We start from the raw sequence: 26,593 nt of genomic DNA on the forward strand, positions 1-26,593 counted from the left end.
CCAAAGAATCCTTTAAAGAATTCTCAAGACTATCAACTAGTCTTCCTCTCACACCATCTATTTCCATGATGTCTTTCTCCTCTTGTTCACTGTACTGAATTCTACCTTCTGCTGCAATCTCTTTATCATACTCTGACTTCTCCAACAAATATTCCAACAATGCAATTTCTCCGTGGCATTGTTGAAGCATACCATCATCACTTATAGTCCCTGCATTCACACACAAACTTTCAGTTTGAAAATCACAAAGTTCAACAGTCTCAACTGTTGCTTCACTTATCCGTGCTACAGACTGATCCACTTCTTCTGCATCCATAAGAACTTCCTCTTGTGCTGTAACAGTTTCACAAGATTGCACATCCTCCTCAGTAAAACCTGTAATCACATCACAATTGTCAGCTACAAAAATACACGGTTTTACATTATCCAGCTGATCTGGATTTACCCAATAACTCAAGAAATCATCAATGATCTCCTCCTCTGTTTCATCAATGGAAACCTCCACTTTCAACTCAGCTGTTTTGAGTTCTTCACGTCTCAACTGTATACTCATCATCTGCTCAAGCTTCTTCAGCTCTTCTGTTAACTGCATGTTTATCTGTTGATCTCTTTTCTGTTGTAGCCTCTGCCACTTCACTCTCTTCCTCATCAGCAAACCATGTCTCTGGTCTTTCACATTTTCCTGTAACAACTCCATCAATAGCTCAAGATGAACTGTTATCTCAGCTTTCTCTTTCTCATACTCTTCCTGAGTCAACTCCTGTCTTATGCCATTCGCCTTGGCATATTTCTTCTCTTTTCTACTATGGCCTCTTTCTGAACCTCTGCTTTCTCCTTTATGAATTTCAGTAGTCATCTCCTTTGCCATGGGTTTCTCACCCATGAGTTGCATCAAGCCTCTACAACAACAAACTCTCTTGCTGCCACTTACCTTACCAATCCTTCCCTCCGGATCTGGTATTTTGGTAATCACTGGTCCTCTGTTGGAACCTTTCGAGCATTTCTCCACTGCTCCTTCAGGCTTCTCTCATCTGCAACTTCCAAGAACACAATTGTCCTTTTCGTTCAACCTTTGTTGAATCTTTAGGTTCTGCCACATTCACCTAGAATCCCTTGCTGGACTCCTTCATCACTGCACTCTAGCTGTGATCTACTTCTTCCCGCTGAGATTTCTTCACTATGCCTGTAAATCAAATTATCCAAGCATAACCTTTAAACCAGAGATAAATAATACCCGTCAGCTCACCTTTCAAGATCCTGTTGATCTTGTTTCACTTCTCAACTGCACTGCATCTCTGTGCTGCAATATTCATTAGTTCCAAAATCTAACATTCATTCATCACATGCAATTAACTTAACTTAAAAACTTGAATCTTCAAATGGAGCTATTCCAGCTCTGATACCAAAATTGACGCAGGCAGGGCCTGCAATACCCAGGATCTTTAAACATTTCATGCATATAAGAATGCATCTCAGCTTTTTTCCCAAATGAAAACTTCAATAGTTGGCAAATTCACACAATACCATTCCTCAGTAACAACTTATCTTGCCAGCGCTATTCAAACTAATTCCATTCAATTTAAACATACCTGTGCTCTCAAGCGTTGTCCATCCTCCAGCTCAAACTCTGCTTTTAACACTGTCATTAACCTCAACACTGATCCATACAATCACTTCATTTTGGATTCGATCCATAACTTTATTGCGCCCTTCAATCTTTAACAATTGGTTAACCAGCCAATTCACACAAATCAATGGATTAACTCCAGGAGCGCTTTACACCTATCCATGATACGCCCTTTACCAAGCTCAAATCTAAACAATAGAATCCAAATTTCATACCTGTTTATCCACCAATAACACAGGTTCTTGGTAATACCAATTCACCCCCTGTAGTTGCTGTGGAACTATAATCTCAAATGCCAACATTTGATCTCAAACCTTCTAGCACTAAGGCAGTACATTCAGACATAAGAAATCGATGTTTAAAATTGATTTCACTCAAGAGTTAATCATAACTCTCTCTGCTCTGAATTAACTTCCAAGACTCCAATTTCTTTGCTGTTTTCCAAGACCAACAGCCCTTCCCTGCAATTACAATCAACTAATACATAGAGTTTAGTTCTGCGTTTCATAAGCTCTGCGTTTTAAACTACTCTTCAATCGATCTGCTGCAATATATACACACAAAACTCTACGTTGGATTTAAACAAATTCCTCCGACCGCTTTTCACCAATCAGGAATGTAGATTTGCAGATCCTAAACCTGCAATTTGAATTCAAACACGATTTTACACACAACATCTCAATCAAAATTCCATTAAACGATTCCGCCTCCCTGAAGTCGAATTTCCAAGTCCAACTGAGCTCCGTTTGAACATCTACGCCTTGTCCACAACCCGATCACTCAATACCACTGGCGTAGTCAACAACTATGTATTTTAATACAGAACCGATGCAATTTTAAGTTCTCCTAAAAACAGCTTCAATAACGTGGTCATATATCAGGTCAACCTTCATTCTTGGACAGAAGACCAACACATTAATAATAGTGATTCAAAATTTGTTCATACCCAATTTAGCACAATTGACAACGCTTATTTAATCTGCGCCAAAGCAATGCTCCAACCCTTCGATGGTTTACAGTTCATTTAACACATTATGCAACAGTGAAATCCATCCATTATTGATGTAACTGAATTACACAATTTTTTCTCAATAACCAACGACCCTGATAGAACAGAGTTTTTACATACAGAGTTCCACACCAAGCTACAGACTCAATGCCTTACAATACATCCTTTACGCAGAGATTTAATGCCATTTTACACAATGATTATACATGGCGGTTACCACACAAAACCAATGTAAATGCAAGCCCATTGATCATTTCTTCAGTAATTCAACAATGCCACGAACTTCAGAAATCAAATAAACAGTTTCTCAATCAATCAACCAACGTATGTATAATCTGAAACAAAACAATGACTTAAAAACTTTTGTTGGCCGATATTCTAATTCGGTGGCCCTTTGCAAATTGCCCGAAGGCTCCCAAGTAGAAACCCCTGCTTTCTATTCCCAATCTCACCCTCTCTACAACTCACAATCTCCTAATCGATACAAATTGAATTGAACCAATTTTGGTTCATATCCCTTTAACCACTCAAAAAAATCCCCAAATATCTCAACACCCCTATAATCTAGATTTTATCCCTAATATCTTGAAACTAAATCTATCTTAGGCTCATAATTAATTCTTAAATATCCCAAGTCTAATTTTTCTCATGTTTTCCAATTATTTGGAAACATTACAAATCCTCTCAAAATCTCATAAATATTTACATAAAATTAATAATTTCTCAAAAACATGAAACCCCTAGATTTAAGTAAAATACAAAGTATTTTCCCGAGTCTATGCTCCTGCAACATAAAGAAATAGTGACGAAGTCACCTATGATTATAGGTTGCGGTAATATATTAAGTAATATAATTATAAATTAATAAATGAATGTTATTGATACAAATTAATTGATGTGATTGATATAAATTAGTTAATGTCATTTTCAAAATATGGAAAATCACACTAATAATGTATATCAACCACATATTTATGACTAAGCTACTGCATTTAATTGTACTAGCCTAGATCCATCTTAACTTGGGATCTATCAAGAACTGAGAGGGATCAAATCTCTCGTGGTACAAAACACTTTTTTGGGTGAAAAAATTGAGGAAATGTTTGCACCTTGAGATATTTGATTCCTCTCGATGCTTAATGGATCCTGCGTTAAGATGGATCTAGGTTGGTTTGATATATATAAGATCGATAGTTAAGATAGACAGCTAGAAGCTCTGTTGTTAGACCATAAAACCTAATAAGCTATTTTGTTATACCAAAAATACCAATAAGACTATATACCTATATCTTTGCATGAGTTAAGGATATTAACTATTCTTGGTTTAGTTTTATTTTTAATGTTATCATTCAATCAACTAAATAAAAATTAATAACAATTGTTCCTAAACTAATTTTTTATGAACATATGAGAGACATATTCCAGTGATTTTTCATGCAGAGGTTAAAACCAACAGTTGACACAATCTAAACTAAGAAACTCCAATAAACTTTAATGCATACAAGAAAATATAAACAAAATGTAGGATTTCATGCATGAGATTTTATTTTTCTTGTGCTCATTTTTCTCTTCACACTCAAGATTAAAATTTCAAACATTAAAAATAAAATGAATAAAATGCAAAACAACCTAGAAAATTATAATATTTTAAGGTCATGTAAAAAAGTGAGTAAAACTATTTTTCCCTAGTTTTATCTTGAAGACATGCATTGAAAAGAAATATTTGTGTAGTGTGCATTTATTTAGTGGTTTTATTTGTCAAATCAGATATGAAAATTGCTCAAGTTACGATATTTGTGGGGGTAATTAGGATTTATTTTGATCTAGCTAAAAGATTTTATTTCAATGCATGTATCACATTAGCAAATAATACTTTTAAATAGGCTACATTAGAGAAGAATACCATAGGAAAAGCCATGGGTTGTGAAAACCTGGAGCCCAAAATCCTCCATCTGTAAATTTACTATTTTATCTCAATTTTATTTTAACTTAAAAGATTTTATTTCAATGAATGTCTCACATTTGTGAATCGTACCTTTAAATATGCTACATTAAAGAAGAATACCATGGGAAAAACCATGGGTTGTGAAAACTTGGAGCCCAAAAGCCTCCATCCATAAATTTACTATTTTATCTTAAATTTATTTCAACTATTAAGTATTAATTATTTATTTTACATCATTTTAAAATTTTTTAAATTTCATTCAAATTTTACCATTTTTTTAAATGTAATTTGACCATCAAAGAAGAATACAACGGGCTGTGAAAACTTGGAACCCAAAAACATCCATCCATAAATTTACTATTTTATCTCAATTATATTAAGATTATTTATTTATATATTTAATTTTACTTTTTTATTTAATTTGACCACTTCAAAATGTCTACATAACCTATATATACTTATGAGACTGAAATCTAAAAAATATTCACATATTCAACTCCTACATATCTAACATCTAATGCCTACACATATAACACATACACATCTAACATCTAACACCTACACATCTACCCCATATAGGGTTGTAGAGTGCCTCTCGGTGTGAATCGGCTAAGTCCTGGTGAATGATGGGAACTTGAAGGGATTCAATTTTGGTGTGGGGGGGGGGGAGTGAGGGTGCGCGGGGGTGGGGGTGGTGGGGGAAGAGCTTGTAGGGCCACCAACTTTAGTTTGACAAATTCTTTGGAGAGTGGCTTAGTCATGGAATGTGTTCCAGTTGCGTTGAATGAAACACCACCTTCTTTCTCTTGTACACTAGTACTATATGACTGGAAATGGAGCGAGTGGTCCGGGCTGGGGAAGAGAAACGACCAGAATATGTTGAGAAAATTCAATGGAATATGGTGATGAAAATTTGTGTCTTCTAGCAAGAAATTTAAATTTTTATTTTCTTTATGGGATACATATGATGAGGGTGTTGGGTTGAGTAAGTTATCTAGACATATTTTTAATTTTGAAAATTTATTTGCAAAAAACGAATTAATCTATTTGAAAATAAAGAAAAAATGTCTCATGAATAGGAGAAAAAAGAAAACTATTTCAAGAATGAGAGAAAACTCTTAAACTATCTTTTCAAATATCAGAATAGAAATGTCGATTCACTTTAAAAAAATAATAAAATGTGTAATTTTGTTAAAACATCCGACAAAACATTGTAATTAATTATTTCGTAAGAAAAGACAAAAGTATATTCAAACATTCAACAAATATTGGCATAAATGAAAGCAATAACTTAGAATACCTGGAATGGCTTTAAACAAATTAAAAAAGTCATTACATTTCCATTGGACTAGATTTGGATTTGTTTTATTAATGGTGAATTTTCTTTCTTTTTACTCTAGAAATTATTGAATGTGTGACTCATTGGAATTTCTCTTCACTATTTGGTTAATTGGACATGTTGGAGTTCAATTTGCCATCTATTTGTTGGTCTACATTCATGCTTAACTAGTTGGCACTATTGTGCTACTTGTTGTTGGAGCTTTGATTTTGTGCTCATTTGGTAGATGACCGAAAAATTAGGGATTCTATGTAGATATTTTTAGTATGGTTTTTTTCGAGAAAAGGAAAATCATCAAATTTTCAATAATATAAAAGGCGTACATAGATATGTGTGTGCCTACACATAGACATAGCTTAAAACACCGACAAAAAGTTTTGTAGTAGTTCACCATAGTACAACAATACAAAAAAATTATAAGCATAATGTCTAAATAGACATACATATACATTTGTAGATAAACATCAAAGGCCATTAGATGAAAAAAAGACCCAATAAAACGGATCACAACAAATATATGCCAACGTCAACACATAAATATAGAGGCATCCACAATGTTTGATTGTGTCAAAACTGAAGAGATTGAGGTCATTGACCAGTAGGGAGTTGAATTCTCCCCCTTCCCACTAGTGAGCCATTTTGATATTTTTCAAGGAAAATGTATCCTTCCTCTACCTGCAAGTCTTTCTTTGAGAGGGTGTCCGCCTTATAGTTCAATTCCCTATGTATATGTAGAATAGATAACAGTTGAAAGTTCTCCCTTAATACCCGGGTTCTTTCCATCCAACATTGAAGCAGAAGTACCTGCAATTTTCTTTTTCCGTTCAACGAATATACAACACACCTAGAGTCACCAAAAATCTGCAACGAAGTTACCTTCATATATGCAATGATATATATAATATACCAAGTTGTAATGTTTTATGCTTTTACGTTGGAACCGCTCCTCACATTCAATTAGAAGTGAAAGGTGATATTGGCAGGAAGGATGATATCACCACCCCATCCACAAATGCCCAAGTACTATTCCCCCTCAAAGAAGGCAACATAACCCATGATAGGAGCCATCAAAAAAGATATATAGTGAAGCCTTCTATATTGCATAGGATGAAGAATCTAGGAGATGTCGAAATGTGGGCCTTCAAATATTTTCTTGTTGCAGACATTCCATATGCCGCATGCAATGTGGATCGACATATATTTATAGTGCCCCATATTATGAACCCACCAGCCAATATAAAATTCCAGAAAATAGATTGGACCACATTCTTGAAGATTCACTGTGAAGAATGCTTCCTACCACAAGCCTCTAGAGAAATCAAAAGAAAAGAAACGGTGATCCATAGATTCCGGTCCATGTATACAAAGGATAAAACTGTTTCGACCTTTGAATCCTTACTAAATCAAGTTATCCTAGCTCAAAATCCTATTTTGTAATTCCAACCAAGAAAAACACTTAAGTTTCAGAGTGATCAAATATTCGAAATGATCTGCTTCCACCAATTTACACTAGATGAATCAAATGTTTTATTGATGAGATCATAAGCTAGTCTAACTGTGATTGGGCCAGTGGGTGTGTTCCCAAGCTAGACAATGCTATCATCCGTGTTACTAAGTAACAATCCACTACATGAAAATTTAGATATAAATCCATCCCACTCAATGTTCATAGAGCCACAAAGGCCTAGGTCATGAGAGTTAATCCATTTATCATTTTTCCATTCTTGTTCACCAACAAGGTAGGCATGTCCAAGCTTATATATCCCATAGACATTTAGTAGAGTAATAATAAAAAGCCAAATTTTTATCTAGTGGAGGACTAGATGTGGCTACACAAGTGCATTGATCAATGTATTAGTCTTTGGTGTCATAGGTGGTTATCCATTGATGGGAGGATGGAATTGGTGAAATCGGCCTTAGAAAGCATACTTTTCATCTAGATTTCATTGCCAAAGGTTGCTAAAACAACTCTTGGGTGGATCATAAAAACTATGTTTAAGTTTTTATTGGCAACATACAAACAAAGGTGTGGCTTTCATCCAGTTAAATGGGAGACTATCTTGTGGCAAAAATTTAATGGTGTATGGGGTTTTAAGAACCTCCATCGGTTTGGTCTAGAACTTGCTATGAAAAGTATTTGGAGGGTGCTAACTAGTTCTGGCATTTGGAGAAATATTGTTGTAGATAAATATTCAAAGAATCAGCCCGTTATTAATTGGCTTTGGTCTGGCATGAATTTGAATTATGTTGGGGGATCAAACATATGGATGGGTCTATTGCATACAATCATGTGGACCATTAGGTGAATGGTGTGGAAAGCTGGATGTGGGGATAAAATCTATTTGGGCATGAACACTTTTATGGGGAGGAGACCTTTTACACGCTGCCTAGGTGAAAACCAAGACAAGTAATATCGTGCTCTAGTTGTGCCACCTTGTAAGGAAGGAAGGAGGTAATAGAGTCACAAATGTCACTAGGGATATTATGCTGAAAAATGAGGATTTAACGAGGATGAAACACAATCTAGTTGCAACACAAAAGGAAGAGAAAATAGCATTATATGTCTTCCATTATGAGATAATCCCATCACCAAAAATCGGAACATCATCAACAAAAAGAAAATGTGTGATAAATATGTTATTTGATACCTTAACACCTTTAATGTCACCATTAGCTTTGGCTTGTTTGATCATTGTGTTGGAAAAATGAGAATTTAACCAGGTTTACTAGAATTCTAGTCACAACACACAAGTAAGAGAAAATAGCATTATTTGCCTTTCCATTACGAGATAGTCCCATAAAAAAAAGATCATATCCTTGTCAAAACAAAATAAAAGGTGTGCTAAATATATGATTTGATATCTCAACATCTTCAATATCACCATTAGATTTGGATTGTTTAATCATTAAGCTTAACCCCTCAATGACTAGTACTAATACTAGAGGGGACATAGGACATCCCTTAGGAAGACCACAAGAGGATGGAAAGAAAGTCAATGGGGTGCCATTTATGAGAACTACAAAAGTTGCAAAGGTGATGAAACCATCCAATTCGTCACCTTCTAATCCAAACCAGTATGAAAGAATAGTTGTCTCAAAATTTCCCAATTTACCTTGTCATATGCCTTCACAAAATCCATCTTAAGAATCATGGCGCTAATATTTTTATTCTTCATAGAATGAATGGAATTCTTAGCCACCCAATTACATCATGAATGAGTTTATTAGGTAAGAACCCAAACTTTTAAGGTGAAATAGAGGAAAAGGGAACACTTTGAAGCCTGTTTTCCACCACTTTAAAAATGACCTTATAAATCATGTTTCACAAGGATATTGGATAAAAGTCATCAAAGGAATTAGGCTTGAGAACTTTGGACTGAGTGCAAGAAAGGTGGCATTTCTACACCCAAATATATTACCAGATATGCAAGCTTATTCAATGACATTTAGCATATCCTGGCCAATGAAATAAAAAAGGCTAAATAAAAATCAATAGACCACCAATTAGGGTTTGGGATCTTATATTTTGTGGAGGATTTGAGCACAAGCTTTATTTCATCCAAAGTAAGAGGAGACCCAATCCTGGAAGAGGCCTCATAGGCAAGAATCTAAGGAAATGTTGCAAGACCTTTCTCCTGCAATCTACTCTCAACTAGGTCCTTGAAAATCCAGAAGAAATGTGCCTTAGATGCATTCCTAAGATCTTGTTAGGAACAAATCCAATTTCCATCACAATCTAACATATTGCAAATAACATTTATATTTCCCTTGTTAGACACAAACTTGTGGAAAAACATTTTGTTCCCATCACCCTCTCAGATCCATATGGATTTTCTTTTTAAGCACTACCTTTCTTCATTGACCTTACATAAATGTGCCTTCTTCTCAACCAAAGGACAAGGATCCCTTTTAAGAGCATCTGAAAATATTGAAGAAATATACTGAAAAAAATTAATATATGCCTTAATGTTTTCCAATTCCATTTTTTTTTTCATGCAGGTGGATTCCATCCCAATGCTTAACATGTACTTTTAAGACATACATCTTAAATTTCTAGTGATCCATAGAAGAAAGGGAGGGTTTAGTGTTGTTGTCATTCTGTATTTTTGAGGTTGAGGGAGTAAACACACATGACAAAATGACATACATCATAAATTTCTAGTGATTTGTAGTAGAAAGGGAGGGTTTAGTGTTGTTTTCATTCCGTATTTTTGAGGTTGAGGGAGTAAACACATAGGAAAACATCAAAACCAATTTGGAAGTTGGGATCTAGCCTACCAGCTTTAGAGAGGGATCTCTCTATTTAATTTAGCTTTGTTTTAGTGTAAATTTTAGGCTAGCTATGACTGTACCTATTTGTTTTGATTGATTGGTTTGGTGATTTGAGTGTTATATTTTCATTAGGTTATGGAGTCTATAAACTAAACTAGAGTTTTTCATCAATTTTTAGAGGAGTTCTCACGGGGAAAGCTAGGTTGCAATAACTGGATCTTTTCATAAATTAAATGAATTGTGGAATAGCAGAAGTGTAAGGCTCAATAGAAATAAAGGAGTAATTAAAAATTCCTTGATATGACTTCAATGGAAAACATTAAAATTAACAATAGCCAAAATACGGCGCTCTAAATAATGAATCCTATTTATCACAGTTTCTGTTGATTAATTCAGAAATTTAGAATAACAGAGGAAGAAAAAACAATGTTTAAACAAATAGACAGAAAAGACACATCACCATTTATCACACCACATGAACCTTGTGAAAGGTCTTTGTATTATTGATTCTCTAGTGCTTTGAAAATTACATTATGCAGAAGGAAATTACATTTAGATATCAACCCTTGATACTTCAAACAATGAAGTATTTATAATAAAATTTACAAAATGCTTTAAAAATCATTGTCAAACCAACGATGTATTATTAGCCTAATTACAAACTATATCATCTAATCTTGGCAAAATAATAGGCCACATAGGCTATCCAAAAGAAAGGTGGCCCTGTTCTGATAGTTTCGGTTGTTGAGTCAACCCAAAATAGTGATGTGATGTTGAACTGATTGTCGTGCTGGCTGCAGCACTCGCAAGTTATTTACTACTCCTAAATTATCCTCCAATCCAATAAATCAACCAATTCTTCCCATCTCTTTTCATCTGGCACTGTCAATTTTATTATCGTGTGGTAAATTTCATCTACCTCTGTGTATTTGGAAAAAGTTGATTTTATGGTAAAAATGTGATTTACCTCATTCTGTTCATGGAAATCATTTGACATAGTTTCCAAAAATTCCTTTGCTTTCATACTGCCCTTAATTCCACTAAACTTAATGCTACTTTTCGCCACTTCTTCCATCTTCAGGATATACTCTTCCTGAGTGATCAATTTATCATTTATAACATAGAAACTAGGCAGTCCCTTTTGAATTAAGGCTTCAATTCTATTTGTGAACCTATTTACCTGCAGCTCTAAGGTTTCACACCTTTCTTCCAATTGATCAATAAGATCTCTCTTTGCCAAGACTTTCTTGAATTCTGGAATGGTGGCCGTTCTATCACTGATTCCTACCTCCTATGGCTCATACTTCGACTTTGTGTTTAGGAACTTGATTATATTAGAGGATTCTATGGGAATCTCTCCCATCTTTTCTCTTCCTTGCGCAATAGTTTATGTAGCCTTCTCTATCAGCTCTTTCTACTTAAATATGATTTGGATAGAAGGAAAAATCTCATTCATAGAGTCTAGTATATTCAGCCAAATAGTTTCCTTGGCTTGGGCCAAGGTCTGACCAATTGAAGTGTCTCTCTCTACCTTGTGCAACTTTTCGAATAGTCTCTGGGATTTCTCCATTTCAATGACCCGAGCAACTTTAGCTTTGGCCTTTTTCATTTCCAAAGTTTTGATTTGGCCCTGGAAAGTGTCAATATCCTTTTACTGCAGTGAGATGTTTTGTAGTGTCTATGTTACCTGTTCAACACTTGCAGTCTAAGTGAAAGAAGTACCAGCAATTTTTACCCCCGTTGATGGAAGTTGAGAAATAGGTATGGCATCTAAGGGGGAAATGGCCATCTTCATACTGTCTTCCTTCTCCTTTATCAATTTCTCCATCTATACCTCCATATGCCTAATCTGCATATTTTTTTCTATAACCAACTTCATCATATCTGCTTTCTATGCTTCACCTTCTTCAATACCTTTGGTCATTGGATTTTCTATGGCTGGCAGCTTGAGGTGATTTCTTAAGGCTACAACGTCCAAGTTCTTTTTTTTGATAATCTCCTCCGTAGCATTGACATATTTGGTATCATATCCTATTTTAATCACCAAGTATTCAAAAAACTTAATCCTATTATCCTTTTCCAAGGAGGAGACTTTCTCCATCTTCAACTGTGACTGGACATTGGAAAAAGAAAATATTGACCGTGTTGGACCCGCCAACATGTCAGGGGATCTCCCTAGTAAGAAGTCCTAATTAGACCTCAGACCTTTTGGCGTAGGAGTCCTAGCAGTGGGTTGTATGGTATTTCCTTGACTGTGATTTCGCACATAGGAAAGTAAGATAACTCTATTGGTAGCAAAGGGTGTGACATATGCAGTGAACCAAGGAAGGTGCATGAGAGGTTCTAACACACGGCGTTTTATATGAGTGCACCCCTTGGAAACCTATGATAACACGGAGTTAAGAAGGGAACAAACGAGAAAATATAGATCACAATATGGAAGGAAAGTTTACTAGTAATCCAAAGTCATGGTTAAACCAACAACACATTTCAGAAAGATTCATACATACATACAGAGAAAGATATACATGCATGCATAAGAAAATAGATACCTATATAATTTAGAGTAAACCAAATAACATAGAATACAATACAACATATGCATGAAATGTGTTGGCTCTTGTTATATTAAGAAGTGTAAGTTCCAGTCATACAATATATCCATTTCCAACCACTAGTTACGATAGTGGAATGTTACAACCAAAACCTCCTACTCCTCCAAACAAATGTACTAGCTCTATGCAATGTAGAAGCCAAGGCTCGTTACAATATTGTCCAAGATCTCTCTGAGATAGTCTTATCAGAAGCTTGGCTAACCAAAAACCTCTACAATGAGTTATGAGGGACTATTTATAGAAAAGGGTGGGGTGACCCTTCACATTTCCCTTTGTGACAATTCATCTACCCTCATGACTCTTCATCTAATCTATGAATGTTACATCCAACTATCGACACTTGAACTTACACTTGACAAGACGTTACATTACAATGCACATGTACCCATGTGAGACAAACTAGCTTGAGCAAGCCATGCTAGACATCACTATGACTCGGAGAACTGTTAGAAGACCAACTCTTTGACATCTTCATTGTGGTTGATAGTATCATACTGATGCCAAGACCGGTAGTCTGCGATGGTGTTTTTGTGCTCCAAGGTGACATCTTTCTGGAACCTGACTCTTGCCTCCATAGCATCCCGGAACACTACTCGGGCTCCTCTGTCCAACTCATCTGAAGGCATGTGCATCATTGTCTTCAATGTAGCCAGACGAAAAACATACTTGTGCATGGTGTCTGCACTGATGGGAAATTCTGGGCTGATGGGAATGCGCATCAACTCGTCAAACTATGAGTTAAGCTCTAGGCATACCTGTGCCTTTGTCTTTGCCTAGGTAAGAGACCCAATAGATGGGATCGCATGTGCTTGCACCACAACATCCATACTCTTGAATACATGTGCATGGGAAGCCTGTATACTAATGATGAGCTGCAGGAGCTCTTCATAGTTCTAGACCTGACTCTGGATATGTACCTTTAGCTAGACCACTTTGGGCTTCATCATCTTAGGCAAGTGAAGCGGGGCTCCCTTATATCTCATCGTCCATGTTTGTATGTAATCAAAAATAGCATGCATGTTCGCCAAGTTACATGCTCTTCTAACACATCATTGTTGCCATCCATTGAGATGGATGACTGCCCCGTGCGTGGTACCAAACTTGGAATACAATGCCCGCATGACTATGTCAAGGGACAACACTTCATCTAGTATTTCCTTCTTTAGTTCTTCTCGGGCACATGTTGTAACCAACTCTCATCCTTACTTGTTCGTCTATATTTCCTTAGCCATTCTCTCATTCTCAGCTATCAGAAAGTGAACACTTGAGCTAGTGGCTTTGGCATACACTCTAGTAGCATCAACCAAGGCTGTTGTATGCTTACGCATGTCAGACATGATCACTAGTTCCTCAACTTGTGTAGGAGATGTATGATCATCCGGAGTCGACACTCTGCAAGACTACACAACTCTATGTTGAGACTCGTCGAATGAGATGATATGCATCTCTCCTTCTGGCTAACCTCCAAGGATCTCAGTGCCCCTTGGTCTCTTGAGACTTTCTCATCTTCTCGATGTGGTGAAGTGGGTAAGTCGACCTCTTGGTGATGAGGCATGAGGTCAATGTCTTGTTCTAACTCCTGTTGCTCCATATCCATATCCAACGGTTGAAGTGGTTTCTCTATCTGACGAGCAAAGTCTTGCTCCTATGATGGTTCACCCTATTTGGCTAATGCCAACTGTTTTGATGAGTCCACTACCTGTATGGGCATTTTTTCATCCATTTTCACATGTTGCCTCCCCTGTTGTACCTATTTCTATTGAGCTTCCCTCTCCTATTTACGCAGATATTGTTCCTTTCAGAGCTACTCCTTCAACTCTTATCACTCCTTCTATGTTTCTTCCATTATCTGTTTCTCCCTCTGCCTTTGCACGATTCACTTATCGCACTATTGCCTCTTCACCTCTATAGCCAAAGTTGTTTTCTCTACAAGTGGATCTACTCAGAACTTGCAAAATTTCTCTTCCTCCATGTAATCGACAGTCTTTCTCTTGCCCTTCTCGCGTACTGGTATGTTCACCTCTACTGCAGTTGTTGGTTCTAGTGCTCTCTGGGATGCTGCTTCACGTTGCTTTGCTAAACACTCCATAGGGAAGCTCACTTATTCATTAGGTCTACAGAAACTGTAGCAATATATCCATGGGTCATCCTCTGCCCAATGTGATGCCCCAGGGATCCAGTTGAATTATACTCTCGTGCAGTGATATTTCACAAGACAATGTGGGCATATGGATTGTAACTTTGGAGGTCAAATGGATACTACTTCATCTGCTTTGCTTCGACATTCACATGGTTTAAACTTCGGATCTTATATAAGCCAATCCACAACGGAAGAGTGCGCCAAGGTGCCTTCTTCCGGTGCAGTATAGCTGTCAATCCTTCCAAGATGTGATATGCTACTTCCTGCATGATGAGTATGTCCAAGGAAAACTTTAGTAGAACATGTGGAGGCTTCTCCACACTGTACATTCGTATGAAGGTTCTGGACAGTGAGGCATACCAATAAGAAATGTTTATCAGTGTCTCCATTTCTACCTTCGACATGCAGGGTGGATCCTGTTCGAATATCATCTTGTAGATCAAGGTGACAAAATTATCAGACAGTCGTGTGATAACTCCTTTGAAGCTACATTCGGACAACAACTTCTAATAAGTGTTTGTAGGAGTCTCCGTCGGTGACCATGCCGACTTCAAGCCCTAGAACTCCTCTCGGCCACAGATTTCATCCAAGATATAAGTGCACATGTAGATTTATTCTTGCATATGTTTGGGTGGTTGTCAAGCCATCATTACCTATTCCTTCAGCTGATGAGCCAACATACCGGATTAGTTACATGGTTTTCCTTCTCTGGACAGTTGGTCTGGTGCCATCAACCAACTCTGTGTGAAGGTTTCCATGCTTTCTTAACCATACAGTCAGCATGTGAAAATGACCAAGTGTTGATACACCTTCGACAGTATCTTTGTCTTGTAGATCTGGTTGGGTGTCATCCTGAATCTAGTCGGCTCCTTTACCCAGTTATTCATAATGTCTTTGGATTTAAACCTGTTTTTAGGTAAGCTGAAAGGAGTCTCCATGATAGTCATGGGCTCCGATATCTAATAAATCTCATCATAATCCTCTGCCCTGAAGGTTGCAATATTCGTCTTGCTGACACTGCTCAAGATCATCATCTCGGCATCAGTGTGTGATAAGATCCTTTGTATCATGCCCGCGCATGGTAACACGGGGTATCTGCATGCAATATGGTAAAAGCAAGAGTTGTGAATGTTCACATATACATGGAGGTCTTCGAGGTCTTCCCCAAATGTGCCTGTAAATTCATCATTGAACTCGTGCCATTTCAGCTTGATGTCCTTGTCTAGAATCAACTTGGTATCATGATAGATCGGTAGACTTGAGGACACTCGCTCATCTACTTCTCCAGTTGCACTTCCGTTAGTGTCCTTTGATCCTGCTCTCTTGGAGGCCATTGAACCTAAACTGTAAGAGGCGGATGGACACCTACTAGATCTGGAGACAAAGAAACATACAGGGCAAGAAATCTGTCAGCAAAAACCAAAGCAAATTCGGGAATGACATAACACATACCTAGGGATTGATAGGAAAATATTGCGCAATTTCTTTTGGGAGGTTGGGTGACTGGCTCCCAGAACTGCGCAAAAGGCAATCTGGGGAGGCTGAATGGCTTTTGAAATTGTGCAATTCACAATCCAGGTTGACGGCTGACTGCTGGAATTATGTAATGTGCAATTCCAGATGGTAATGACTGCAAGCTCAGTGACTGCATTGGGCAATTTTATGGGCCAACAGTCACTTTCCCTCAGATTGCACAAAGTAGCCCTGGGGAACAACTGCTAGGCAAAAATATGCATTTCTAGAGAGGAAGACAGGGCCTTCCCTCTCACGATTATGCAATGTTGTCTTGGTGGGGCAGAGTTTGGGCCAAGGCTACCCAGACCCGTTGACGGGAAACTGAATGAAAATGTGTAAGTGAATGCATGGCGATACTAAGTGTAAGTATAAGAAAATGATCGTTAATGGAAACATTGAATGAAAGATTCTGAAAACAAAACAACATGTGTTGGGTTGTATGGGCCTAACCTAGGTTCAGAGGTTACTTAGCCAAGCAAATCCCGGTACTACTAGCCCTTTTGGCAACATTCCACAGAGCACGAACTGAGGTCTCACGTAAAGTAGTATGGGAGGGTTCTAGAACCAGGTTTCCACACCCTGGCGATGTCTAATGAGCTTTTGGAGGTCCGCAGTTTGACCTTGCGCGCACGTTGCTACGTGCACTTGATATTCCTTCGCAACCCATAATGTTGCTCCCATGTAGCCCTACTCGGGGTGCAACCCATATAATACCAATATCCTTGCTTATTCAATCTGTTATTACCTAATTACTTAGCTTCTGTGTGTAATACTAATGATTATTACGACATATTTAGCAATCATATTAGTGTGCGATAAATAAAAAAGTATAAATGTCAAGAAGGCAATGCACAACCAGATACACAGAAATAGGAATCAACTTCTCTTTATTATTCTTCATTCAAGATTACAGACTCAACATCGCCCTGCGCACTCAGCTGCAGGGGTCTACACACTCAACTACGGACTCTACTAGGCCTCTGCGCACTCAGTTGTAGAGCCTCTTCCTACTACTACGACCCAATACACTTAGACTCCTACTCTATGCTCGAACCATTCGTATTCTTCTGTACTTTCCTCATTAGCTATCTTTAAAACTTAGATCCTCTCTCTTATTTATACAATCCCATGGTCTATTGACCATGGGTAGGTCTACATGACTTTATATTACATTACGATACTTTAGGGTGGACAACCCTATGAATTAACCTATACTTCGTGCTCCGCGCCTGCAATTCACGGAGTCTTACAAAACCTTTGAGCAAAACTTGGGCTTTGAGCCCAAATACATGTTGTGGGGGGATTCCATGCCCAACAGGCCCCCAACAAAATGATCGTGACTCATCCCGAGTCACTCTGCTGGTGCAATGACCTTGGTGTGGAGTCCCGCCAACTGGTCCCATACTGCTCAGAGGTCTGCGGCACACTATTCTTTGTTTTGTTGGACCTGCTGCATTCTTGCTTCTGAATCATCCATGTCAGAATCATGTCCTTACCTTGGTACTGGCATCTGGTGCATGTTTTTATAGTCCTGCGCCATTGTCTGGCTCCTGGGGTTGCGAAGACTTTGCTTCGGTCAGTTAGTCAGAGAGCCAACCCACCCATGTAGGGTTTCAAGCAACTACCATTTACTTTTCCTGGGAAGGGTTCTCCATTTAGTTTGACTAGCTAGACCACACCTCCGTCTGTGACCTCCTTTACCACATATGGTCCTAGCCAGTGCATTCTGAATTTTCCTGGAAATTTTTCAAACTTACTGTCATACAATAGTACTAAGTCATTTACCTTGAAGGTGCACGACTTGATATGGCGGTCGTGCCAGGCCTTTTCACATTGTTTTTGTACCTACTAGTGAAATCTAGCCAGAAGACATTCTTCCTCGAGTTCTTCTAATTGCGTGAGCCTTTCTTCGAGAGATTTGTGGTCCGTCATGCCTGTGAGCGCTATTATTCGGAGACTAGGGATGATGTACTCCATCGACATGACAACTTCCGTGCCATAGACTAACCTGAAAGGTGTCTGTCCCATCAATTTCTTGCATGTTGTCCTGTATGCCCATAAGACGATAGGTATGCTTAGGTCCCAGTCATTTCGCTGTGCATTACATACTTTGGTCAGCGCGGTCTAGTATTTTGTTGAATGCCTCTACAGTCCCTTTGGCCTGTGGGTGGTATGGTGTACTTTTCTGATGATACACCTGGAACTCTTCTATGAGCGTGCTGACGGATTCATTTAGGAAATGTGTTCTACAATTACTCATTAATATTTTTGGATAGCCGAATCATGTCAACATGTTTTCGAACAAAAATTTTGCAGCCGTAGCAACCATGCAGTCCTTGACTGGCTATGCTTCTGCCCATCGTGTCAGGTATTCCGTCGCGGTGATGATGTAGTGCACACCAATTCTTCCCTGAGATTTGATAGATCCCACAAAGTAGATTGCCTATTTTTCAAATGGTTGCAGTGTCACTTGTGGATTTAGAGTCATCTCGTCACTTTTTGATGGTTTTCCAATCTGTTGACAGATATCACAGGCCTCACAGTGCACCTTCGAATCCTGGTGAAGGGTTGGCCACCGTAGCCCTGTGCGAAGAATCTTTTGTCCGATCGTCCATCCTGCATAGTGTCCACCTAAATGCTCCCATGTGCTTCCATGAAGATCCGACCTCGTTCAAATTCAGGTACATATCTTCACAATATCTCATCATTGACCATCTTGTAGAGGTGCCCCGCGATGACAGAAAAGTCCGCCGCACCCACCACCAATTCCTTCTTCTGTTTGATTGAGTATTCCTTTGGTGCAGTCCTTGTTGTTAGAAAATGGATTATATCTTCGAAGTGTCCATCCATGATGTGCACTGCAAAGAGCTGTGCATCAGGTAGTCCCTCCTCCAAATTTGTTGGTTCCTCGCCCATCTCAATTCGTGAAAAGTGGTTTGGTCCTACGTTTAAATGTCCTGGCTTGACTATGAACTCAAAATCATATTATTGAAATAGTGAAAGCCATATGCATATTCACCCCCCCAACACAGGTGTTATAGACATTTTTGTGCCTTGCAGCTCCAAGCATGAAATGTTCATAAACCAAGGGCTCCTAAGTCCCTAAAAGTGTTGTTCTAACCCCTAAAGGAACAAGGTCGACAAATTACAGCTTCTCCCAGAAGTTCTCCACCAGAAACTGCTCAGAATAAGTCAAAACAGGATCATTTCAGCTGCTACACTGGCTAGGTGCGTTGCATAGTACCTAAACACATTAGCTAGGTGTGTTGCAACGCACCTAAATGCACTATGAGGGTGCGTTGAGGGGGAAATGACAAATGGTAGTGCCATTCCGCGAGGTGGAGAGACAATGGAAGTTTCCAGAATCTTCTCCTATGACACTTGCCTCACTGAATTCGACCAAGGATGAGTAAGAGGCCTTTAGTCTCCAAGTGGAAGCAAGAACTGACAGAGAGAAGACACTAATCAAATCACAAGCTGACTCATCCTCCTTGCATACATCTATATATGGAACCCTCATCCCAGAGATCCAGGGGCTAGAATTTTGCACATTGCAAGGAATTGATGTTGGTTTTGAGATAGATATTAGAGTATTGGATGATTTATGCTTTGTTGGAGGTGAAGAGGGGCTTCTTTGCTGGGAGGTTGATGCTGGGTCAGGAATCATCGGTTGTAACTCCTCCTGGATCTTCTTGTATATCAATAAAAACTATTTGAGTTTTTTCTCCATGCTTTTGTATCATTGATGCTTGTTACATTTGTATGGTTAGCTTAAATCTGATCCTAAGCTGTTTATGAATATAGATCCATGTCTTTGTATAGTTTTCTTCTTCAGTGACCTTACAGGTACTTGGTGAAGCTGGGCAAGTAAGGGAGCAAGTAGTTGGAAGCTGTCAAAGAAGAGAGAGATTGGATCAAAGGATTAACCCAAGACACAGGTCAGTTCTTTCTATCCCCCTCTATCTTTAATTCATAAAGGAAATAAAAAAGTAGTTTTCTCTGTTTGTTTCTAAGGCAGTTGTCACACCTTAGTGGGATAGAGCAGTTCTAAATAGACACTTTTCCCGGTAACAAAATGGTGACTCCACTGGGGACGATTGTCTAATTAGTTTGTTTGTGTATCTCTTTGTTGTTTGTTTCATAAACTTATAAGTGGCATTCGAACTGCATTTGCCATAACAAATGCAAAGTAGACATCCGCTGCCTCAATCCATTCACTGGATTTGTTTATGATTTGAACAACTAATCCACAAATGATCTGATTGCCCTTGTGATAGCTCTTAGACCCTCCTTAGATCTACCCCTGATTGTGCATTACTGATTGCTTTTACTCGGCCAAAAACCAAAGACTGAACTGCAAACCGTGACCCAGAACCCAGACAGATTATCGTTTCTCGCCCAGCGTAGGTACTGTTAAGAGTTCCTGCATTTCAGCGCACTTCCCGAAAGGGCAACCTGCGCTGCAATCCAGTTTCTCTGTGTTACAGGTGCGCTGATCAGACTAGCCTTGTGCAGCTGAGGTTCTTGTGCTTCATTCTTTCCAGTTTTGTCTCTGAATTTTTGCATCTTGTGATCAGTATATGTCTGTTTAAAAACCCCTTTTCCTTGCTGTTATTCTACCTCCTTTGTACAAAAGAACTGTAGATGTTTTTGTGTGTTTGTTGAGTCGTTTACAGTTTTCCATTGCAAAAGTAAAATAGTCGTACTGTCGTCCTTTGATTTAGATCTGTCGCAAGTGTCGATTTCGATCATAGGAGAAAGTTTGATTACTGTTGATGGTCGATTATACTTTTACTTTTGCCTTAGGTCTGAATTTGTGATTTTCTAGTGTCAAAAATGAGTGTTCATTTCAAAATCGTAAAGTGTCGTAATCGTCTCTATCTTTTGATTTCGAAAAGAAGCTTGTTTGTGTTTTTCGCTTGAAAGCAAATTTAGATTTGTACATCAACTTTCTTTTTAGCATCAATACTAAGAAAGTAAAAAACAAATACATGCATGTGCATTTGCATATTGACAGTATGTTTGGCTTGATTTAGGAAAGTGCATTTACAGTTTGCTCTTTGCTCTTTGTGAAAAGATTGTGTCTTTCTTTTCCTCTAGTAGCTAGGATTTTCATTGCGTAAAAGAGATAAAAGTTTGTTTATCATCTTTAGATTGCATTTTAGGAATTACATCTACATCTCATGGTGAACCCAAAAGGAAAACTTCATAAGAAAGATCAACTTAAAATAAATTCAATGAATCTAACAACGCTTCGGAACTTAACGCACAACATTTAGAGGTCTAGGCTAGAGACGTATTCCGGTGTCGTAAAGCCTGGTAACTATTGTCCTCACTGATGGTTGGGTGATTCCTCCACTTTGAGACGATAAGTGCCAGTACGGACTTGTGCTCCCACGTACCGTCGAGTATATTTTGGGAGACCCCTATAGGCTTAAATGCTTTATCCATAGGAAGCTGTGTCTACCGCCCTATCGATCGCAATGCACTGAACACAACATTCAGGAAGATTGACTGCCGTACCGTAAAAAGTATTCTGCAGTTTTGCGATTGGTTTGGTACTCCCTCTACCTAGATCTCCAGAGTAGTCCCTTTCGTTCCTTTTCAGACTCCTTAATGGAAAAGGTCCATCTGAGCACTTGTCACTTCAGGCTCATTAAAAATCGAAGGAGACTAGAGTAATCTTTTGTTTTTTCTCGACTCTTAAAAACTGAAAAAAAAGGTTGTGTCAAAGCGTGTTAAAATTTATTTTAAACAGAATATTCATTACCCCTTTCCTACGTTGATCTTGGATTGAGAAAATGGAGTCTACCAACCAAGGAATTCCCCTTGGAGGAAATCCTAGTCCCTTCTCCTCTTGGGGAGATGTTGGTGCACCCCATATGGCCACATTGTCGCTTCCAGGACTGACAATTCGTTTGCCTGTATGGCTCTTCTCAACCTCTGTCGTTCAGAACACCACTATTCCTGAACAATCGAATCAGCAATTAGGCGAGTCCAGAGTTGCCCACCAACCTTCTACTTCCTCTAATTCTTCCTCTCCTCCTTCCTCTTCACTTGATGGGGCTGGTAAAGCCAAAAGTCAAGTTACTAAGGAGAAGAAGGAAAAGAAGAAGAAAGAGAAGAAGAAGAAGGAGCCAAAGGTGAATGGGGGAAAATGAGTGTCGTCTAACGAAAATCCACACACTGCACCGACCAGGCCTAAATCGCCATGTGTCATTTGCAAAGGAGACCACTTTTACAGAGATTGTCCTTGCATCCCTCGGATATTAAGGGACTGGTCTCCTAGATTGCACAACCCGGTGTCGTCAACCTCTGATGATCATGTTGAAAGCACACCGTCAACTAGTGAAAGTGAAGCCCCAGGACAAAAAGAAAAATGTAGATTTCCTTGTAAACTGTGCGAAGGCGACCATGTCGTCCACCGTTGTCCCTTCTTAGACGAAGCTAAAAGAGTTTTGGATGATCGTCCGGTTTCACCGTTACGACTTCCTCCTGGATATAAAAAACTCTTGTCGAGTCCGTCACTAGTTGAAAATCCGGCTGGCCCGCTCAGGTGGTCGGCTGAAGCACCTATCGTTGAAGATAAGCCGTCTAGATCCATACCAGACGAAAGTCAAAAGGTCGAGGCGGCAGTTGACCCGGTCTTGCCTTCAGAGGTTTCATCTTCAGATGATAGAGTCACTGAAGAGAACAACGATGACACCATCCAAATTCTTTTCATAAGCACAGACTCCAACGAACATGGGGGCAATTTACCTGTTCCTTTACGGCAGGATGGAAGTTCGTCAGAGTCGTACCAGGCTGTCTATTCGGTCCCACCTCAGAGCAACCTAGTTGTCTCCTTCGATTGGAATCAACTAGGCAGACCCCGTGTACCAGCAAGCATACCATTCCGAATTATCGCTCAAATATATAGAATGGTTATGGCCGGTACCATCATAGATGAGGGGGCTTCTGTGAGTATCCTTTCCTCAACTGCTTGGAAAGCACTTGGTTCGCCATCGCTTTTTCCTGAGATGAGAGAGCTGACAGGCTTTGATAAAGGAACCAGTCGACCTTTAGGGATCCTTCCCGATGTGCCCATAACATTGAGAGGGAAAACCATTCACCTGAACGTAATGGTAGTTCAAGGACCCCTAGAATACAATCTACTCGTTGGACGAGACTATATTTATTGCATGGGAGCCATTGTCTCCTCACTCTTTAGAGTAATGTGTTTTCTGCACGAAGGAAGAGTTGTCAAGCTCGTGGACCAACTTTCATTTCCCGGATCATACAGAGCAAATAGTCATATACCATCCCTGAATGGTCTTTTCATGCAAGAAATGTCTCAATCTCCAGTCCGTCCTCCCGATGAGCGCGAGTAATTCGGATGGATATGATTGAAACCCAGGGGGCATGCATCCTGGTCTGCTTCGGCAGGAAAACTTCGGTTATAGAGTAGGTTTCCGCGGGAGAATATGCCTAGTCTGTACCCCCATCCATGAGTGGAAGAGGGGTTATTCTAGGATAGGATTCTCTTGTCAAAGTTATGTGAGTTGGCGAGTGCCGCCACTCACCTTTGTTTATCTCGGTAGACATCGCCGAAGAAGTGTTTTGTTTGCGCTGCGAATAGAACAATCTTTTGTAACCTGTAAGAGGTAGGCCTCTCTCGGTAAAACAAATGTTTTAACGGACTAAAGAAGAGGTAACCTTGAAACTCTGTTTTATACCTGGGGGCATGCAAACCTTTTGGAGTGCAAGCAAAGAGCAATTATTTATCTGTTTTTTGGATTGGTCGTTTCCTAACTTGCATAAAGAAAGGATGTGGGGAAAAACTCTAAAAATTGACGTTTTATATGAGACATTGTTATCATACGACTGGATTAATCGAGCAGTGTTACCGCAAGGTTCAAGCTCGTTAAAAAATAAACCCGCACCGAGCAAATGTTTCCACCCGCATTTAATCTTGTTAAAAAATGAACTATTCCCCGGTAAATAACCACCGTGAATGTAGTACTTCAGCCATTAAAGCCTTGGTTGTGTTTGCACCGTCACCTCCACTTTTACATTGGCCGATCATTCACCTCCATTTGATTGTTTACCCATTTTGAGGAATACCTGCGAAGAGTGATTTCACTAGCCATCATTGTGACACTGCTGTGATTGGAAAATTCCAAACCTTACCTGGAATCAGCTGCTACCCATTTTGTCACTCGTTCCTCAAAAGACGAGTCTCCTTTAAGCTCTTTTCAGCTGACTCCTAAAATATGAAAAGATTGCCGAGCCATTGCCCTCTCCAGCTTGTTAAAGGGACAGGAAGTGCTATCCCTCATCTAGATTTTAATCTTTTTGGACCTGAGGGATTATTGCACAAAAAGATCGAGCGCTTGTTTTGTTCGGCTCATTAAAACTATCGAAAATTCATCCCTTCTGTATTGTTTTATACTTTTTCGGACTTAAGGGATTAGATGACGAAAAAGGAATTTTGGAGTTACCTTTACGTACCTTTTCAGACTCTCTAAAAATGAAAAGGACCGAGTTATCTTTGTCATTAAACTCGTTAAAAAGATTAATAGCGACAAACTTGTCTTTAGACGAGAACGAGTTTCACTATCACTAGGCTCGTTAAAACATAGCGATGGGTTTGCCCGAAGGGAAAATTATAGAACAAGCATATGTTATCCTCCTCAAGCTTGACAAAAATAAAGAGGTACTGGTCAGCAATGACTGGGGAAAAATTGGGAAGAAAACTCAAAGAATCTTGTTGGTAGCAAGTCACTCTTGAACATGACACTTCCACTCCGTGTCCGAGTCAAGTTGGGTTGTTTCATTCACCGGTCACATCACCATGGTCATGCCATACCATCCACATTTGGGGTTAATGCTACGAATCCATCACATAAGTGTCGCCGACATGTTCAAGAGAAGTCATCCAGAGAAGTCACCTGTGTCCCACCCACTACCATACATTATACTCCATTCTTTCATGACCGCCATCCTGAACCGTATCTCATCAGATTGTTTTCACCTCCATCAAAATCGTTTGCTCCATTTCGTGTCATTGATGTGGGATTCATTAAGGCCCTCCTGTGACAGATCACTTCTTGTCGACATCAGCTCATTATCCAAGAAGTTGGTCTAGGAACACCCCATTTAGTACTTTGAAGCTTGCATGCCTTAATGGCAAGTTTCTCACTTCCGGCGACAGGTTTACATCAATGGCCTTCGACCGAAAGATTTTGCGTGGTGTTCGATGCCAAGTCCTTTATTCACACCACGTGAATTGTACTGCAGTACCTTGAGGATCATCATCATTATCGGTGATTCCTCTCGCGCTTGTTAACAGTTTACATCATTGACTGGTAATCAAGCGATGTCTTTCCATGTTCGACTTCAAAACATTTCTCACATGGATCGACTTGTACTTCGAGTGAAGATCGGACGAGATTGAAGACCCTGGATCTAGTTTCATCCATCCGGGCTGCGATATATATTCAGGAAAATAAAGACATTAAATGTACAGCATTGCAGCACAGATAATCATCCTACCAAAAGGATGATGGCTCTATCAGAATCATCAATCTAGAATCAGACGATTGTCTGTCCTATGTACATGAAAATGAATTTATAAAGCTGAGCATGGGAATGCCCACCTCAGTTAGATCATGAAAATAATATGAAGATAATGTATTGTATTGTATCTTATTACAGGTCTCCTCCCAACATTGAAAGAACTTCGGATCCTCATAATAAAGCATTTCACCCGATTAACGACCTCATACTTTAGGGGGAAACTGTTATAGACATTTTTGTGCCTTGCAGCTGCAAGCATGAAATGTCCATAAACCAAGGGCTCCTAAGTCTCTAAAAGTGTTGTTCTAACCCCTAAAGGAACAAGGTCAACAAATTACAGCTTCTCCCAGAAGTTCTCCACCAGAAACTGCTCAGAATAAGTCAAAACAGGATCATTTCAGCTGCTACACTGGATAGGTGCGTTGCATAGCACCTAAACACACTAGCTAGGTGCATTGCAACACACCTAAATGCACTATGAGGGTGCGTTGAGTGGGAAATGACAAATGGCAGTGCCATTCCGCGAGGTGGAGAGACAATGGAAGTTTCCAGAATCTTCTTCTATGACACTTG

Source organism: Pinus tabuliformis, chromosome 9 (genome assembly GCF_031772625.1).
Source record: "Pinus tabuliformis cultivar Carrire ecotype Pingquan chromosome 9, CPIR1, whole genome shotgun sequence".
In the NCBI taxonomy this organism is placed as follows: Eukaryota; Viridiplantae; Streptophyta; class Pinopsida; order Pinales; family Pinaceae; genus Pinus; species Pinus tabuliformis.